We start from the raw sequence: 5168 nt of genomic DNA on the forward strand, positions 1-5168 counted from the left end.
AAAAACTGTATATGCGCCGTATTTTTGATAACTATGCCAGACAAACATAATACTGGACGTGAATAGTGTGCGACATATCACACACATGCTCATAAACGGACACATGCACGTGTTAGGGTGCATGGGCCTCGGTATGGATAATGAACACACAAAATATAATAATACTGTCAGACATAGTATGATTATGAGTATACTGTAATAAAATCAAAAATATTGTTTGCTTGGTTTGAATAATGATTATGTATGGAAAATGATGCAGCTCATGTCCAGGCATGCACACACACTTGTGTGGCATGCCAGGATATGAATCTTGCATGACATAACACACACATTCATAGGCAGGCACATGCACATGTTACTGTGTAATGGCCTGGGTATGGATGATAAAACATTTACAAATACAACGACATTGCCATGTGACCCCCAGTGATATAATTATGAGATATGGGAAGAGGTCGGCACTGATAAGCTTCTGCCTCAGCCTACTCCTTTTGGGCTTTCATTGAATGGTTGCATATTCTTGTTGATATGTTTATTATGTGATATGCCCAAATAAACGAAACGAAAAAAAAAAAAAGTTCTTAAAACACCACACCTCTTTAAAAGCATTTAAATAATTGTTCTGTTTAAAAGAAACGGCATTCAAGCCAGAGTCTGGATTTGACATTGACCTGCCACACTTCTCTGACGTCCTGTCCTTCTCTGCTCTCCACCTTGTTCCTCCTGCTGATGTAAATTGCCATCTTGGCTTCCCCAGAGATAAAATTTAGGAGCTGCCACTTGTTTTTTTTGTTTTTGTTTGTAGCCAGCTCCCATGATAAAAGTTCCCTCAGTAAAAGCAACACTAAAAAGACAAAAAAAAAAAACACTGTTAAAAGAGTGAAGAAGCCTGTGAGCCTCCTGCACTCAGTAAAAACGTGTCTTTTAGCCTCTGTGGTGGCAGAAGGGGCATGTGTTTAAAACAGCAGGGTTGAGGACAGAGATAAACATTGCTGCGGGAAGTAGGGGTGCGGAGGGTGCTGCAGCACCCCCTCGCGAATGTAGCAAAAACTTCCATAATTGAAAACTACATCGCTTACTTTTATTTTAAATAATAATTAATTTAGCTGTGTTTCCAAGGCAACCTAAATTCAGTCACGCCGCATGGTGCCTCATACTTACCTTTATTAAGCCAGATTGTGTGTTGAAGGAAAATGTACTTTATTTTGCGTGTTTTCAGCGCCTGAAAAACGCCCAGTTGGCCGAAACGTTGCACCGACAAAACACGCAAGTTTCACTTTCATTTTCTTCATATTTGCGCTCGTTATTTCAGTTTGTGCCTTATACCAGCCTTTTCCTCGTGATTTTTCTGATAATTCGTCCGAGTTCAATATGGCAAATAATGAGGAATGGACCGTGTTTCAGCGCTAAAAGCGCGCGTGTGTTTTTTTTTTTTACGCTCAGCTGGAGCGCGGTGTGACTCTCGGGGTGCAGGATAGGTTCGGCTTGTTCACGCCCCCCACAGCGTTTTTTCAGCCAGCTGGGTCAGGCAGACATCCACACTAAAATATATCAAAGTGAATTTTGCATGTGTAGACCCAGCTCCCAGACCCAACTTTGAAATGCATATCTCGCGCAAAAACACTCTCACGATAACGCAGCACGTTATCGCCGTTAATGGCCCAGCTATAGTTGCTGGCAGTGTTGTCACTAACGCGTTACTAATTAACGCATTATTTTAATCTGATTACTTTCTTTCAGTAACGAGCAATCTAACGCGTTCATTTTTCCAAACCAGTAATCTGATAGATAGATAGATAGATAGATAGATAAAACTTTATTAATCTCCCAAGGGAGAAATTCCGGTGTCCAGCAGCGCACAAATCATTCACACGCAAATGACAACAATAAATAAAAGTGCTCGTAGTGTACTTAGTTTGGCTCAGGCACATCTGTTATACAGCCTGATTGCTGAGGGGATGAACGACCTCTTGAAGCGCTCAGTTCTGCAGCGCAATGACAGGAGCCTGTTACTCCGCTCACTTTTTTGAGCTGCAACTGTGTCGTGCAGTGGATGTTTGGAGTTCCTCAAGATACTCTGCATTAGGGCCCTCATCCTCCTCTCCAAGACTGCTCCAACAGAGTCCACCTTCCTCCCCATCACAGACACACACCTCCTGATCAGTCTGTCCAGCCGATTGCTCTCTTTTTGTCATACTGCCGCCCCAACAGACAACCCCAAAGAAAACAGCACTTGCAACAACAGACTGGTCGAAAATGTACAGCATGTCACCACACACGTCAAAGGATTTAAGTCTCCTCAGGAAAAACAGCCTGCTCTGTCCTTTCTTATACAGGGCCCGAGCCTGCTCCGACCAGTCCAGTTTGTGGTCAAGGTGCACACCCAAGTATTTATAGGTGTGAACAACCTCAATACTCTCTCCGTCGATGATGACAGGTTGATGAGAGGGCTTCCTGCCAAAGTCAATGATCATCTCCTTCGTCTTAGAGGTGTTCAGAATGAGACCATTGTCCCTGCTCCAGGTGGTGAATCCCGCGATGAGCTCCCTGTACTCCTTTTCATCCCTACCCTTCACACATGCCACAATTGCAGTGTCATCTGAATACTTCTGCACATGACACGCAGCAGATCTGTGAGCAAAGTCAGCAGTGTACAGTGTGAAGAGAAAGGGGGATAGTACAGTCCCCTGCGGTGCACCAGTGTTGCTCAACAGGGTCCCAGATACACCCCCCCCGAGCCGGACGTATTGTGACCTCAGAGTCAGGTAGATGTGGATCCAGCGAACAAAGAGAGGATCCACTCCCATCCTCTCAAGCTTCCCCTTCAGTAACTGAGGCTGGATGGTATCAAAGGCGCTTGTAAAGTCGAAAAACATCAACCTCACATAGCCTCCAGCTCCCTCCAGAAAGGAGAGCGCCTGATGGACCATAAACAAGACTGCATCGTCCACTCCCATGCTGTCTTGATAGGCGAACTGAAGGGGGTCCAGCGCCCCCTCCACTTGAGGTTTGAGCAGCCGGAGCAGCAGCCTCTCAAAAGTCTTCATCACCACGGATGTTAGGGCCACTGGTCTGTAGTCCTTCATCCCTGCAGGCCTTGCCACCTTGGGCACTGGGACAAGGCATGAGGTCTTCCACAACGCAGGGACACGTCTAGTCTGAAGACTCCGATTGAAGATGGTTCGGAGAGGCACAGCCAGCTCTGACGCACACTCCTTCAGCAGCCGTGATTAAAGTTAGTTTCCTAAGTGACTGTGCGTTACTATTTTTTTATTGCCTCATAATACCGTATTGGCTCGAATATAAGATGATGTTTTTTTCCAGAAATTGCATCCTCAAAAGTGGGGTCGCGGACTTACGGTAGATGGTCAATACCCATCCGCGCCGCTAGATGGAGCCAAAGTATCACTGACCAGAGAGCGAGTGGAGCGATGAAATGAGATCAAATGATCTGATGAAAAATGGCGGATCATCTGGAACAAAGGGGGTCGAACGCTGGACAACTGAGCAACAACAGAGGCGAAGTTATGATACCAACTTTAAACTGATGGTGATCAACGCAGCAGAGTCATCAAACAACTGACAAGCCGCCAGGAGATCTGGTGTAGCAGAGTGCCTCGTTCTTATTGGAGAGCACAGAAAATACGCCTGCAGATGCTAACGCTATGAGAAAAGCTTTCCGTGGTCCAAGGGGCGGACGCTTCAGAGAGACTGATAGAAGGGTGAGTGAATATGTCTCTGGAAAACGGAAAGACGGAATGTCCACCACCAGAGCTGTGATTCAGCTGAAGGCACTGGAAAGTTATCTACATCATTTATGCAGTTTTGACCCCTTGAAGCTTCTTATTTGTTGCTTATTGTTTCTTATTTTGAGAATGAGAATACATTTTTTCATTTTATATCTCGTGAAATGTTATCTCAGTTGTGATTTTTTGAGTTAATAATAATTGTGTAATAAAAAGTTGTTTTATGAGCTACCTCACTGTCTTCAGCATTTTTTTTTTTTCACAAAATGATCTTTGAAAAATAGGGGTCTTGTTATAATCGGAGTCATCTTATATTCGGGCCAATACGGTATATCAGGGTTTGCGCCAGACCTTTTCAGTCCGGGTGTCCCACCCGCGCAAAATTCTGCAGCACCCGGATAACGGACAGGAAAAAAAAAAAAATAGCACCCGTTTGCGGCTAATTAGCAGTAGCGCTCAATCGATTGAGCTGGACGCTCCGCTACGAGTGAGCACCGCGGAGCAGCAGCGGCGCTACGAGCGAGCCCCCCCCCCAAAAAAAACCACTCGCTCCCCCCTGGCCAAACTTTTGTCCTGCAGGAAACACTGTATATTTTAACATTCTGCAATCCACGAAGCACCAGACGTCCCCAGGTCGTTACAAATGGCTTTTTTTATTTTATTTTACTTACCCCTCATGCACACTGGATGCGGTCCGACTCCGGAACGGCTCCGGTCGTTTTTTGTGCTTGATGATGCAAGTGTTTTGAATTGTGAATATTTAATTGGCTTCAATACAGCTGATTTTGCACAAGTCATCCAAGTTGACATTATAGACAGCAAATCTTTGATGCGCCGATTAGGAAAGTAAAAGGTGTATTTTTTGATGAATGGGGTATTTTGGCACAGTGTCAGCATAGAGTTGATGATTCACCCAACATTCATGCATGCTGCCAGTCAGCAAGAACGTTTTCATGCTGCGACTGTCAACTTTTGAAAGATCAAGCTTTCTGTGATATGTGTGTGAATTTCACTTTTCACCATCTTTTGATGACTGTGCCAACATGTGAGACATGAAAGGTGTTTAAACTTTAGTCAAATGTCCGTTTGAAAAGTCTGTGACACTGTGCTACAGTTCAACTTTTGAAGAATAGATTGGAATTACATTGTTGTGTAGCTCAACACTGGCATGCATGTTTTTTGTGAAATTTCCATGAGTGGGTGAGTTCAGTTGGCCAAGGGTCAAAAGAGGTGGGCTGAAGTTCATCAATGAGGGGGGCGATGGAGATCAGGGGAACAATACTGTAAGACTTTCCCTTGTTCTTTGGTTTCAAGATGAAAAAAGGGATATTAGATTTTCTTTTTCTTTTTTTTCCAGCGACTACATTGTGATAATTACATTGCCATTGCTTATATGAATTATTATGAGGATATTTAACAGAA

Source organism: Salarias fasciatus, unplaced genomic scaffold (genome assembly GCF_902148845.1).
Source record: "Salarias fasciatus unplaced genomic scaffold, fSalaFa1.1, whole genome shotgun sequence".
Classification (NCBI taxonomy): domain Eukaryota; kingdom Metazoa; phylum Chordata; class Actinopteri; order Blenniiformes; family Blenniidae; genus Salarias; species Salarias fasciatus.